At 44.2% G+C, this 15,229-nt stretch overlaps 1 protein-coding gene and 1 pseudogene across 2 annotated transcripts in view; one reads left to right on the top strand and one right to left on the bottom strand.

Annotated features, from left to right (window-relative positions):
• TEX9 (testis expressed 9) overlaps positions 1–15,229 on the bottom strand; it is a 138,528-nt gene that overhangs the window by 822 nt on the left and 122,477 nt on the right. The window lies entirely within an intron of this gene.
• On the top strand, positions 3,124–3,242 carry LOC143965301 (5S ribosomal RNA; annotated as a pseudogene).

Here is a 15,229-nt window from a genome sequence, read left to right as displayed (position 1 = left end):
TTGTACATCACAGGACACAGAGCCATAGTAATTACTATGTTTGTTATAGTCCACCTTCAGGTGTTGGACACTGGCACACCCTAAACAGGAAGTTGCCTCCCTATATAACCCCTCTCGCTACTGGGAGTATCTCAGTTTTTTCGCCAGTGTCTAAGGTGTTGGTCACAAGTGAAGATATGCTGTGTTGAGCTCCTCTGGAGCAAGCCTTGCTGGGGCTAGCTATGCAGCCGGATCCATTCAAAGTGTCTTTTGAATGGTACTCGGGCCTGGTATTCGAAGAAAGGTTTTGCCTGTAACTCTTCTCTTTTTAGAGAGCTGGACCCTGGGATCCAGTACTTTTCGTATCAAAGCCATAACGTTTTACTGGCGGGGTGCTTTTTACAGGTCCAGGATTGTGGGGTCCTCGGTTCCCGAAGGTTTGTTAACGGAAACCACCGTGAAGGGTAAAGATTGGGTCTGTTGGTTTTACCACAGAAAACCCTGCAGCTGGAAAGGTAAGTGGAGTTTTTCTAAGGAATTTTACAATTTTCTTATGAAATGTCTTCTTTAAAGTAAATGTTGTCATGCCTAAGTGTCACCACTGGGGGCTGTATGGTGCACGTACCTTCTCATGCTTTGCTTAGAGACACGCTGTGTCACAGAAGCAGCAGACTTTTTCCTCTGGCTAGCAAGCAGACCTCTGGTAAGTTTGGGGGGTTTTGCTTACTCCAGACACCCCCACCTGAGCTGAACTCTTCCTCTCTTCAAGAGGCTGAGTATAAGGGAGAACTAAATACGATCAGCAATGCCATTTTCTTTCACCACCCCTACACGGCTGCGCCATCCCTCCCTTAGCTGATCCCGTTGGATCGGAGGCCCGTGCTTGCGTGGGAAAACTCTTATTTTCAATAAAGAAAGGGGGGTGTGATGCCACGGTGGGGGAGGGGCTTAGCTCGGCGTTGGCATCCTCCAACACAGGAAAAACTCAATTTATGCTGGCTGCAAAATTGTCGGAGAGACATAAGAGCAAAGAAGACCACGAAAGAGGTTTTTGTGATACAGGCATTTCCTATTTGCCACATTTACTATTTGCATCAGGCTAAGCATTAATAGCAGCGGTTGTGGCTGGACTATTGCTCAAGCAGTGGATGTGATTTCTTCTGGTAGTACCTCTGCTTTGTGCATTGGGCTATGGTCAGAAGGGGAGGTTGTAGAGCCTACTTTACAAATGGCATACTCCCCTGAGAAGGGGGTGGCTGGTCAGAGTGAGCATTAGGGTCATGAAATGTCTGCAACTGTTTAACACTGCAGTCCCTGTTTATTTTATATTTAAAAAGAAAAAGTTCTCTTATTACCCAGGACCCTCAAACTGAGGAACTAGGGGCAGGAGAAGAGAAATTCCCTCAGGGGACTGTGGTGAGGTTGATGACTCCTCTTTTGAGATGTCAAATGTGGAAGAATCAGCTGTTTCAATCTTAAGATTTATGGTGCAATTTCTTGCTGAATGATCGCTCCACATTTATGTACCCTTAACTGAGTGTGTGGGTTCACTAAAGCCTCCTCAAGCTGTGCAGGCCTTTTCCTGTCCATTCATTGCTGGAAAGGAAAAGCTTTTTTGTATCTGAGAGGATCACCCAGATAAGCATTTTTTTTCCTTCCTAAAAAGTTTTCACACTTTATCCTATGGTGGAGGAAATTCACTACGGTATACCAGCAATTGATAGTGCTATAACCTCTGTGAATATGTTTTGACTTGTCTGGCAGACAATGCTCAAATGCTTAGGGATCCAATGGATAAAAAGGTGGAATTCCTATTGGGGGGAAAAAAAATTCTCTGGCAGATTGAGTGTCTCAGCATGCGCTAACAGTAATTGCTTAATCATTGAGAGACCAGTTTAAACAGGTGTTCAAGGTTATCCTGCTCAGCAGGCCCAGGAGGCAGCTTTATGTTTGCAATAGTTGCTATGAGAGATTTTATCTTTCAGGCCTTGCGCCCTTCGCTAAGCTCCTTGAAAGAAGCCTTTTTGCGGTGAAACAGCTATTTGGGGATGTTTTGGATAATACATCCAAAGAAATTCTAGTGGAAAGCAGCCCTTTTGCCATCTAAGAAAAGGAGTAAATGTATTTTCGTTTTAAAGCTCCTTCTCCTGTGCCAGAGGCATCAGCATCCAGGCAGTCACGGTGACTTCCACCGCCAGGTTCAATCGGGGGAATTCTGCAGTTCTCAAGGATCTGGCAGGGAGAGTGTTGAGATGAATGGGGGACTTCCTCAATAGCTACAGGGTACAAACTGGAGTTCCAAGAGTTCCCGTCTCCTCGTTTTCTCAGATCAAACGTTTCTAAGGATCCAGAGAAAAAGGAAAAAAGTGAGCATGGAGGTTGCAATGTAAGAACAGAGGTTGGGGTTTGATTCAAACCTCTTTTTCACGGTGCCAAAACCAAATGGACATTCTGGATCTCAAAAATCTAAATTAAATTCCTGAATAATACCCCTCTTTTTTCATATAGAGTCAATCCAAATCAGTTATCTCCATCCTACACGGAGGAGAATTTCTGGCATCAATCGACATCAAAGATGCATACCTCCATATACCTATTTCCTCGCTCACTGGTAAGATCTGGAAAATCTTCATTTTCAGTGTGTAGCTCTGCTTTCTGGTCCAGCTACTGCACCTTGAGTGTTTACAAAGGTTCTGGCCCCTCTTATAGCCAGATTAAGGGCCCAAAGGTAAAGCGATTATGGCTTACTTAGTCGACTTGTTCTTGATTGACCAGTTGGTAGCCCGCTTAGACCAAAGTATGGCCATCACATTCAACTTCCTGGAATATCTAGGTCGGATTCTCAACCTAGGAGAAATCTTCTTTAAAACCATGAAGAAGGCTAAAATACTTGGGTCCAATCATAGGTACACCCAGAAAAGGGATATTCAAGCAAAGATCAGCGCCCTAAAGAAACAGATTTAGGTGGTCGAAGCAAGATGAATTTCTTCTATTCAACTTTGCATAAGGTTGCTGGGAAAGATGGTGGCTTAATTTGAGGCCATTCCTTATGCTCAGTTTCATTTGAGACTGCTGCAAAACCGTATCCTATCGCCGTGGAACAAAGGGTTCAAGCTCTACATTCCCAATGTGCCTGACTCCAAAGCCTACTGCCACATCACCCTGATAGCTCCCGATCTTGTCTGATCTTGAAGGCTAAGCAGGGTTGGGCCTGGTTAGTACCTGGAAGAGAGACCACCTGGAAATACCAGGTGCTGTAGGCTGGGTGCGCTGGAGCCTCAGTTTATGGTTAATATCCAAAAATCTACTAAGGGGAAAATCCTTCCTTCAGTTACCTGGGAAGTGGTAACAGCATATGCTAACCTTTTTTGTTTAGGTTGGGGAACAGTTCTGGAAGAGGAAACTGTCCAAGAGAAGTGGCCCAGATCAGAAATGGCCTTGCCCATTAACATTTTAGAAATTCAGGCAAAGCTCTTGGTCCTGAGGGCATGACTGTTCAGTTTACGGTATTGTTCTGCCAGGATTCAATCAGACAATGCCACAGCAATGGCCTATATTGATCACCAAGGGGGCACAAGAAGTTGTGCGGCCCAGAGAAAGGTGAATCGCATCCTATCTTGGGCAGAAAATTTACTTTGCCTATCGGCAGTCATCATTCTAGGAATAGAAAATTGGCAGGTGGACTACATGAGTCGCTAGCAGTTGTTCCTGGGAGAATGGGTCTTTCACCCCGATATCTTTCCGTCAAAAATGGGTGATCCCAGACATAGATCTGTTTGCATCCAGGTTCAACAAAGAAATCGACAACTCTGTGTCAAGAACAAAGGATCCGCTAGCATGCGGAACAGATGCCTTGCTATTCACATGGAATCGGTTCTCACCGATTTATGCATTCCCTCCTTTTCTGCCTGCGGCCATGACTTCTTTGCAGGATCAAGCAGGAAGGGAATTAGTTGATTATTGTGGATCTTGGTATGCAGAAATAGTAAATATGACAGTAGGGGACCTATGAACTCTACCATCACGGCTCTCTCGCAACGGGCTGGTGTTCCCTCCTACTTTACAAACGCTATTGAGACCCACACTCTGAAGAAACATGGGCTGTCAGGTTCAGTAGTTTCTACCTTGGTTAATGCAAGGGAGCCGGCCTCCATAATTATATATTATGGAGTCAGAAATAGGTCAGGTAGAATCCTTGACTTTCTGCGGTTGTGAGAAAATAAGGCTGGCCTTGAGTGCTTTCTAAGGACAGGGCTCGGCCTTATAGGTATTATTTCAATGACCACTTGCTTTGCATTCTTTGGTTCGTAACTTTATTCAGGGGGTAACATGGCTTAATCTCCGTTAGGTAACCCCTGAACCCTTGGGACTTGAATTTAGTTTTGTTGGCATTACAAAACAGCCTTTTTGGGGCCGATACAACATATGCCCTTGGTCCTTTTTTTTGACAAGGAAACTATTTTTTCTGGTAACCATATCTGCTGCAAGAAGGGTTTCAGAATTGGCTGGTCTTTCTTGTAAAGAGCTATATTTTTATTGTTCACAAGGATAAGGTAGTATTGCGTCCTCATCCTAACTTTTTACCAAAGGTAATATCAGGTTTTTACATTCTCTTGATGTGGTGAGAGCAGTCAAAGTCTACTTAAAGGCGACTGCTCAGATTCGGAAAACTGATGTTTTGTTCGTGTTGCCTGAATGTCCTAAAAGAGGACAGGCAGCATTGAAATCTTCTATTTCTAAATGGATTCGACAAGTAATCGTTCAAGCTTATGGTTTAAAGAGGTAGTTCTACCCTCTCAAATCAAAGCACACTCCTCTAGGGCTGTTAGTGCTTTGTGGGCAGTGCATCACCAAGCCTCCATGGCTCAATTCTGCAAGGCCGCAACTTGGTCTTCAATCCATACATTTACCAGATTTTATCTGGTGGATGTAAAAAGGCAGACAACAGTATAAATCCTCTGATCTCATGGTGCCCTACTTTGGTTGTGTCTCCCTCTCCTCAGTTGGCATTGCTTTGGGACATCCCACATAATAATTACTATATGCTCTGTGTCCCCAGATGTACGATTAAAGAAAATAGGATTTTTATAACCGCTTACCTGTAAAATCATTTTCTTTTGAAGTACATCACGGGACATTGAGGTCCGCTCCTCTTTCTAGTATACACGTGTATTGCTTTGCTACAAAACTGAGATTCTCCCAGCAGGGGTTATATAGGGAGGCAACTTCCTGTTTAGGGAGTGCCAGTGTCCAGCACCTGAAGGTGGACTATAACCCACATAGTAATTACTATGGCTCTGTGTCCCGTGATGTACTTCAAAAGAAAAAGGATTTTACAGGTAAGTTATAAAAATCATATTTCTCCAACTGCCACTTCATAGCCAAAAGCAGGGGGCAGGAAACGTAAACATAAGAGTCTTCCTGCAGGTTAATGATTGATTATATTTCACTGAGAGCTCTGTACCCGAAGGAGCGGACTGCCTTCTCACCTATAGAAATTGTTTGTTTTACACTATAATATTACTTCTTGTACAGGAGGAATAAGGAATCTAAATGAAAGGGTGTCTAAGCAGAGCCCTTTCCACAACACTTATGTACTGTGGTTTACCATCTACAGAGCCTTCAGCACACAGAGAATTACAATCTTTGTCCGATTAACTTTAGATTTACCAAAACTATATATTTTGAGAACCTACCCAAACTATTAAAGAAACAGCCAGTCCCTTGCACTACACAGCTGTTGGTAGCTTAATAGATATCTAAACCCAAAATTGAATATATTGCAGTATGCCACTCCTTAGAAATGGTGGTAGTATTCATTGTATTTTTTTTCAGAACATGTTTAGCAAGTACAGAAAACAACCTGTTGATCTTGCCAGAAAAGCAATGTTGCTTCCTGTGAACTAAAAAGAAAGCACTAACATCCTTATTTTGTAATTGTAAACTGTTAGCCCATCATTCCACCATTTAATGGGAATGAACAAAAGCAGGCATATATGAAGTCCTGCCTGGAGGACAACCACTGGTCCTTCCATAGATACAATGGATAAATAAGTGTAGGCACAAATAAACTGTAAAAGTTTGTTATTTACAGGATTATCAAGCAAAATTAAAGAGGAAGAAAGCCTGAAAAAAGAAAAAAAAAACTGTGAAAGTAAAACCACCATATCTAAAGGATGGATTATTAAGCCATAGATTTGTTTTGTTTTTGGTTTTACATATTGTTTAAAGTGTTTGTTAATGCACACTTAGTAGTCACTGGCAGCCGCTCCAATATATTAAGGCAGAGCACACTGTATATATATTTTCCAAAAATTAGCACTGTAAAAAGCTATTTAGAGCTGTCTTCAGGCAGGTCACATGACCTGCGGCCACTTTTCAGCTCCGATGGCTGGCTTCTGCAGGAGGGGCCCTCTGACGTCAGCCGGTGAGATCACATAGCCGCTCAGCCTCTACTGCAGATGCCTTGTCTCTGAGCTGTACAGCAGGCACAAGTCACATGATCGGCCCAAAGACAGCGCTAAATAGCTAGTTACAATGCTCGTTTTTGGAAAAGATATATACAGTGTGCTCTGCCTTAATATATTGGAGGGCTGCCAGTGACCATTCAATATTTCTTTTTCGATATGTACTAATAGAGGCGGCAGGGAGGGAGGAGGGAATGAGGGGGAGAGATCAAAGCAGGGCTGCGTACGACGAAGGGATGCACTCTGACCACGGTGGTCAGGGTTCAGGAGCCCTGATTTTCGTGGTCAGTACAGAGAAGTAATGCAGGAAGTGGCAGGTTCAAGGAGGATTTTTTTTTTTTTTTTTTTTTTTTTTTTTTTTTTTTTTTTACAGTTTAGAGGGGAGTAGATTACACAGCACAAGCACTGCGCTGTGCTGTTTAATCTGCTTTAAGGGACCAGGAAATCAATTTTTTTTGGGAGGGGGGGGGGGGGTGTTAATAAACATTTTAAAGACAGTTCTGACAAAAATCACCCACAGAAATCTCTGCATGTGCAATGCTCTATTATCACTCAAATGCTTTTTGTGTTGGTATCAAATCAGACAGCCATCCTTTCATGCTTAGTTCTGTCTATTCAAAACAAGTAAAAGCCAGAGAGTTTTCAAAGGTTGAAGTGTAAAAAGTTGTTTACAGCTCAGTTATTCCAACCAGTGATGCAGCAGAGACAAAAGTTATTTTAGATTTGAGACCTATGGGAATTTCACGTTAAAAATGCCCCTTGGACTAACATGTACGTAAAATATATTTTTAGAGCAGACAACAGCAAACACAGAAAACACCTGAAATGTTACAGAATTTTGTACTCTCGCACTCCCTTAAGCTGACAGGTGTTACTTGTACTTAGAGCTCTCCAGGGGAACATCAAAATGACTGCCACGTCAAAACCCAGCCAATAACTAAATCGTGCAGCCGCTCACATAGTAGGCCATTCTAAAAGTAATACTGAAGTAAGCAAAGTTATTTGGCTTTGGGTTAAAATAACAAATGTATGTCTTGCATAGAAAAACATGTGAAAAAATATGTACACCCCATGGAAATTGTTGACTTTTTTAACATATATGAACAGGCAAACATTAAATCCTGATTAGATAATGCCTACAGATTGGCATGATCGGAATCATAAAGTGCAGTCATTTTTATGGTAATAATAAAAATACTAATTTGTTATATGAAAAAGAACACCCCTACATTTACCACTACTTAACCGCTTCAGCCCTGGAAGAATTTACCCCCTTCCTGACCAGAGCACTTTTTGCGATTCGGCACTGCGTCGCTTTAACTGACAATTGCGCGGTCAGGCGACGTGGCTCCCAAACAAAACGTCCTTTTTTTTCCCACAAATAGAGCTTTCTTTTGGCGGTATTTGATCACCTCTGCGGGTTTTATTTATTGCGCTATAAACAAAAAAATAGTGACAATTTTGAAAAAGGCAATTTTATTTTACTTTTTGCTATAATAAATATCCCCAAAAAATATTAAAACAGACTTTTTTCTTCCTCAGTTTATGCCGATAGGTATCCTCCTACATATTTTTGGTAAAAAAAAAAAATTCACAATACGCCTTTATTGATTGGTTTGCGCAAAAGTTATAGCGTCTACAAAATAGGGGATAGTTTTATGGTATTTTTATTAATAATTTAACTAGTAATGGCAGCGATCAGCGTTTTTTATCGTGATTGCGACATCATGGCAGACACATCAGACAATTTTGACACATTTTTGGGACCACTGACATTAATACAGCAATCAATGCCAAAAAATTGCTGTAAAAATGTCACTGGCAGTGAATGGGTAAACCACTAGGTGGCGCTGTAGGTGTTAAGTTTGTCCTAGGGAGTGATGTCACTGATCAGCGGTCCCTATTACAGGGAGAGCTGATCAGTGACAGTGTCATTAGGCAGAATGGGGAGATGCTTGTTTACATTAGCATCTCCCCGTTCTTTCTCACTGTGAGACAATCGCGGGTAATCTGCCTGTACGTGCCCTTCTGCCACAGTATATCTGTGTGAGGCAGCCGGGAAGCGGTTAAAATCCATGGAATTAGAATCTCATATTGTAGATTAGAAGGCAATTATACCTGTAGAACACAAACCACAGACGTGTAGGCTACAGTGTTGTTTTTCTATTGACAATGCCTCAGAAAGAAAGTTTTAGTAACATTTGTTGCCACTGACATACTCTAAGCCAGGGGTGCCCAACCTGTGGCCACGACCACGACCTCCTGCTGTAGGATGGCAGGTTGGCAAGCCCAGATCGCGGGTTGCTGACCCGCCATTCCAGAGCATCAGTGTTGTGAATAGAGCTGGCGGTAGAGGAAGCAAGTGGCTGCAGAGCAGAGCCACGTAAGCCTACACTTCCTGAATAGCACAGGCTCCTGTTACAGGCAGAGTGATACCAAATGTACTCTACCTGGGACAGCAACAGCCAGTGATAACTGAATGGAAGCCTGTTATTAAAGGTAAGTTTATTACTAAAATCAGTGTATATAATGGCATATCTGTTCTGGAGTTGTTACTGGGCTGCTTTCAAACTGATCCGCAGGGTTAACTGCACTATGCCATAGACTTCTGTTGTTACCTGTGGGTTTGGAGAGTTTCCAGAAAGTGCACCACACCTGCAAAATATAATAGAAGTCTATGGCAAAGTTCAGCTAACCCGTAGGAAAGCCACAGGTGCACTGCGCTGCACCCACGGTGTGGGTAAACCACAGTGCATCAGTACAAAAGCAGGCTTAGGTCGCATATACACGATTGGTCTGACGCAATCTGACCCACTATGGAGCGGCAGATGTAAACGGACTTGTGTTCAGTTACACCCACCTACCGCCTATCTGATCTGCTAAAAAAAAACAAAAAAAAAACAGAAGGGGGTCCATCTCCTTCCATCGGGGCAGATCAGAATGGAGGACCCATAAAGTAGAGTGTGCTATGTTCGTCCATGTTGCTTAAATGGCCTTTGCTCTTCAAAAGGTTGGGCAGCACTGCTCTAAGCCCTATGCTACAGATGTTGATGTGGGCTTCCAGACAGAAGTGACCAGGCAGCTGTACAGCTGCCCAATCGCATCCACGGACCCCAGGAAGTGGAAGAACTCCCTTTAAGCTGGGGTCTGCCAACACACCTGTGGGTCCAGAATAGAGGTCGATCGATGTGGGTTTTTCTCTGGCCGATGACGATATTGCATTTTGCATTTTTAGGTTCTTTTTGTGTCTTTTCCTTGTAGCTTTTTAACACCTTTTTTGGGACACCTTTTAAACTGTTTTTTTCCTTGCTTCCTTCAGCCTGCTAATTAAGGGGAGTGGTTAATTGGTCACAGGTGCTTGAGGCCTATATAACATTTTGGCAAACTCATTGTGAGCCTGCTCATCTTTGAGTGTGCTGGAACTCTGTCCAAGTGGAACTGGTCTAAGTGGTGAGTTAAAACCAGGAGCTTAAAACGGGAGGTTATAACAGGGGTCATTGTACCTGTGTAGTGTGGGTACCTGAGTGTTGTCTATGTGGATCGTTAGTACTTGTGTATTTTGGGTGCATGCTGGTCTGCGAGTACCTGTGTACTGTCTTGTTGAGTATTAATGTCAAGAAGCTAGTTGTAATTTGGACTGGGTATAATCTCTAATCCTCATTAAATTAATAGGAACGATGCCCGGCGATTGTGGAGGTGTGACTCGGTGTACATCTTGCGGCATGTATGCATTCCCTGATCGTCTGATCGAGGGCGAATACTGCTGTGCAAAATGTAAGCACATTGTTTCCCTGGAAGCCCAGGTTCTGAATCTGGGGAAACTGTCAGCACTGAGAAGACCCTCCACACTAAAGGAGCTATAAAAGCTATAAACTATAAGAAAAGAGCTTTTAAAAAATTAAGGCACACTAGTGTCATTTAAGTGCTCATGCACACGGACGTTTTAAAAAAACTGGCTGCAAAGCTAGCTCCGATGCCTGGAAAAATTGTTGTTAAAAACGTGATTTTTACCGCGTTTTGCATTGACGTTTTTGCGCGTTTTTGCGCGTTTTTTAGCGTTAGTGTTAAGTAGCTTTTTTTAAGAAACACATCTCTTGGCTATAGGACTCAGAAAACAAAGAAAATATGTTGCGCGTTTATGCGCGTTCTTGCGCGTTTGTGCGCGTTTTTGCGCGTTTTCCCGCGATTCGCGTTTTTACAGCTCTAGCTCCACGCCACGGAACGCACTGGTCCTGGGTTTTTTTTACAGCTTAAAAACGCCTATGCCATTTGCAGCTCAAAAACGTCTAGGTGGGCATGAAGCCATAGACTAACATGGACAGCCGTTTTTAAGCTGCAAAAAAAGCTCAAAAAAGCGGCTGTAAAAACGTCCGTGTGCATGAGGCCTTAATGTTACAAAGAATATAACAGAATATGTAAAAAGGAAATCAACGATGCAAAAATTCAAAACGAAAGACAAATTGCAAAAGATAATAGGACAAACCCCAAAAAAATCTTCAAATATATTAATAGCAAAAAGGTCAAGACTGAGCATGTAGGCCCTTTACAAAATAATCTAGAGTGGGTGACTGGGGACAAAGAGAAGGCTAATTTATTAAATACTTTCTTCAGCTCTGTATACAAAGGAGCATGGGGGAGCTCATGTCCATAATGGGGGTGGTAGTGACTCAGCCCCAAATCCACAATGGCTCAAAAGTGATATGGTCCAGAAATATTTAGACAGCATAAAGGTGGATAAAGCAGCCCCTCCCCCATACAGTCAAACCGGGGGGCGCTTTTCAGGCGTTTTAGCGTTAAAAATGGCACCTGTAAAGCACCTCTCAAGCCACCCCAGTGTGAAAGCTCGGGTGCTTTCAAACTGGGGCGGTGCGCTTGCAGGATGGGGAAAAAAGTCCTTCATGCAGCATCTTTGGGGGGTAGGGGGACGGTGTATACAACACTCCCCCACCACCCCTGCTCATTGAAATGAATGGGCAGCTCTATCAAAGCACCTTCAATGCGCTTCAGCAGCATCGCAACCCAGGCGCTATAAATCCTTACTTCGGCCACTAGTGGGGACTAAAAGTGCCCGCTAGTGGGCGAAAAGCATCGCTATAACTAGCAGCTCTTTACCGCTAACGCCCACAGCGCCCCCGTGTGAAAGGGGTCTTAGTAAACACACCCAGTTAACCCCTTGATTGCCCCTGATGTTAACCCCTTCCCTGCCAGTGTCATTAGTACAATGTCCGTGCATATTATTAGCACTGATCACTGTGAGAATGTCACTCGTTCCCAGAAAAGTGTAAACAATGTAAAGTAAGGTGTCCGAACTGTCCACCGCAATGTCACAGTCCCAATAAAAATCGCTGTTCACAGCCATTACTAGTAAAAAATAAATAAATAAAAATGACATAAATCTATCGCCTTTTTTGTAGACGCTACAACTTTTTCACAAACCAATCAATATATGCTTATTGGCGTTTTTTCTTTACCACAAATATGTAGCATATATTGGCCTAAAATTGATGAAGAAATTCGATTTTTTAAACATTTTTATTGGGTATGTTTTATAGCAGAAAAGAAATATATAATTGTTTTCAAAATTTTCGGTAATTTTTTGTTTAGAGCGCAAATAATAAAAAACACAGAGGTGATCAAATACCACCATATGAAAGCTCTATTTGTGGAGAAATTTTTTATTTGGGTACAGGGTCCGAAGTGTGGTTTTGCAAAAAAATGGCCTGGTCATTAAGGGGGTAAATCCTTCCAGTCTTTATAGGGGTTGTAAAGGTTATTTATTTATTTATTTTTTTAAATAACAAACATGTTATATTTACCTCCTCTGTGCAGGGGTTTTGCACAGAGTGGCCCTGATCCACCTCTTCTGGGGTCCCCCAGCGGCACTCCTGGCTCCTCCCCGCATCGAGTGCCCCCTTGGAGACCCGCATTTCAAGGAGACACCCTTGCGCTCCGGAGTCATGCTGCAGTGTCCATTGACAGACAGCAGGACTTGGCCCCCACATCACTGGATTTGATTGACAACAGTGGGAGCCAATGGTTCCTTCTGCTATCAATCTGTCCAATGAGGACCCAAGACAGCAGCTGGAGTTGCTAGGCTCGTTCTAGTCTCTGGAAAGATCGGGTACAGGTAAGTAAAAGGAGGGGCTCTGGGTGGCAGCTGCAGCATAGAAAGTTTTTCACCCTAATGCATAGAATGCATTAAGGTGAAAAACCTTGAGGGTTTACAACCCCTTTAAAGTGATTATAAAGGCAATTTTTTTTTTAAATAACAAACATGTTATACTTACCTGCTCTGTGCAATAGATTTGCACAGAGTGGCCCGGATTCCCCTCTTCTTGGGTCCCTCTTCGCTGCTCCTGGCCCTCCCTCATGTCGAGGGCCCCCACAGCAAGCAGCTTGGTATGGGGTCACCCAAGCCAAGCTGCAGCTCAGTGTGTCTATTCGGACATGAGCTTTGGTTTGCCCACGCCCCCTCTGTCTTCTGATTGGCTAACATACTTTAATTGACAGCAGCGGGAACCAATGGCGCTGCTGCCGTGTCTCAGCCAATTAGGATGGAGCAGCCAAGGGACTTGTGGACATTGTTAGACAGAGATGGGGCTCAGGCAAGTATGAGGGGGGTTGCTACACACAGGAGGTTTTTTTATCTTAATGCCTAGAATGCATTAAGATAAAAACCTTCTGCCTTTACAGCCCCTTTAATTGAGAAATATAAAAATGTCCAGTATCATCTAGCTCTTTCTTCTCCAGCAAGACTGTCCCTGCCTCCCCTTTCATACGCTGGATTAAAAAAAGGCGAAGGGGTGAACGATGAACCAGAGAAGGTGCTTTTCTGTTTTCACTATAAAAAATGTAGAGCCAAAAAATTACCTTTCTTGCCCCCGAGGAGCTATGCTGTTTTGTAGACATCAGCAGTCACTGGGAAATGTGAACCATTTCGGTCGTGACAGTTTAGGGGGCAAATGGTGAACAGATCTTGAGGGAAGAAAAGTAATGCTAGTGCCAGTAAAAATTAAACCAAACCCTGATTTATGAGAGCAATTTCTATTATTAAATAGTTCGGAGGTTATTGTGGATTAACTATCAAGCTGGAATAAGTCAGTCATAATTCCCACTGATTATACAATATTTGGCTCTGAGTCACAGTGTGTTCTTACAGCCGACATGTATTTTCCCAGGACTGAGAAATAAAATGACATTAAATAATAAGGAACTTGTTAATCTGAACTGGAAGCCTGTTTCAGTAACTATGAAGTGCATGGAAAAAAGCAAGATTTCTCAGCAGATGATTAGAAAAAAAAAAAAAAAAAAAACACTTTTACTGCAGTAGTTCTATAATATCCTATAGTTTTAATAGCAAAGGCATTGCTTGAACATACATTTTATTTAGAAAACTATCAAACATCGTAGCAGCATCTATGTAATGTTTAAAAGACATTTAGGAAGCAGGACTGTGTCCCCGGGAAGCATTTGTAGAAGCAGCATTTGCAGTATCAAGATGCACATGGAACTGTAAGGCCGCGTACACACGCGCGGACTGTTTGCCCAACCTTGTTCGTCAAACAGTTTCGGCAAACAGTCCGCTCAAAATTTGCATGAGCGGACTTGCCCACACACGAGCGGACTGTTTCAACGAACTGTTTGCCAAACAGTCCGCTCAACTTTTGAAATGAACGGACTCGCCCACGTAAGGCGGAGGCAAATCCGCCCATTTCGAGCGCGTGTACAGGTAAGCGGGGCCCGCGAAGGAGACGTCGCGGGCTCCGCCGCCTGGAATGGGCTTAAAGGGGAACCCCAACGCCGAAAAAAATCGGCGTGGGGGTTCCCCCAAAGTCCACACCAGACCCTTGTCCGAGCACGCTACCCGGCCGGCCAGGAAAGGGGGGCGAGCGAGCGCGCCCCCCCCTCCTGAGCCGTACCAGGCCGCGTGCCCTCAACATGGGGGGGTGCCTTGGGGAAGGGGGGGCCGCGCGGCCCCCCCACCCCAAAGCACCTTGTCCCCATGTTGATGAGGACAAGGGCCTCTTCCCGACAACCCTGGCCGTTGGTTGTCGGGGTCTGCGGGCGGGGGGCTTATCGGAATCCGGGAGCCCCCTTTAAGAAGGGGGCCCCCGGATACCGGCCCCCCACCCTATGTGAATGAGTATGGGGTACAATGTACCCCTACCCATTCACCTGTGAAATAAAGTACAAAAAAAAACACAACACAGGGAAAAAATATTTTATTGCACAGCTCCGGGGGTCTTCCGTCTTCGGGGGTCTTCTCGCCGGACTCCTCCGCTATCTGTGTGTAGCTCTTTTACTAGCGGAGGAGTCCGGCTTTCTTCCTCCCCGCCGCCGGCCTCTTCTCCCGACTTCGGGGGTCTTGTCCCCCTCTTCGGTTCTTCTGCCCGGCCACCGCGCCTTCTTGTAGCTCTTTTGCAGGCGGTGGCCCGGTCTTCTGTCGCCGCTGCCTTCCGTTCTTCTGTCGCCGCCTTCGGTTCTTCTGCCGGGCCACCGCGCCTTCTTGTAGCTCTTTTACAGGCGGTGGCCCGGTCTTCTGTCGCCGCTGTCGTCGCCGCCGCCGCCGCCTTCCGTTCTTGTTCTTCTTCTTGTTCTTCTTCTTCTTCCCCAGGAGATGTTGACTCGACGAGCTCTCCGGCCGGAATGCCAGAGCCGCGCTGTGCGGTCACTTATATAGTGACAATGGGGCGGTGTCACATGGTATATGTCACATGGGTTGGTGTCACATGGTGACCCCGCCCCCTTACGATGTCATAGTCCCCATGTGACATCAACCCATG

Source organism: Lithobates pipiens, unplaced genomic scaffold (assembly GCF_037356315.1).
Source record: "Lithobates pipiens isolate NorthernLeopardFrog02 unplaced genomic scaffold, aLitPip1_a1.2 Scaffold_8, whole genome shotgun sequence".
NCBI lineage: Eukaryota > Metazoa > Chordata > Amphibia > Anura > Ranidae > Lithobates > Lithobates pipiens.
The sequence above is the reverse complement of the archived record's forward strand: the minus strand, read 5'-3'. Positions and strand labels throughout refer to the sequence as shown.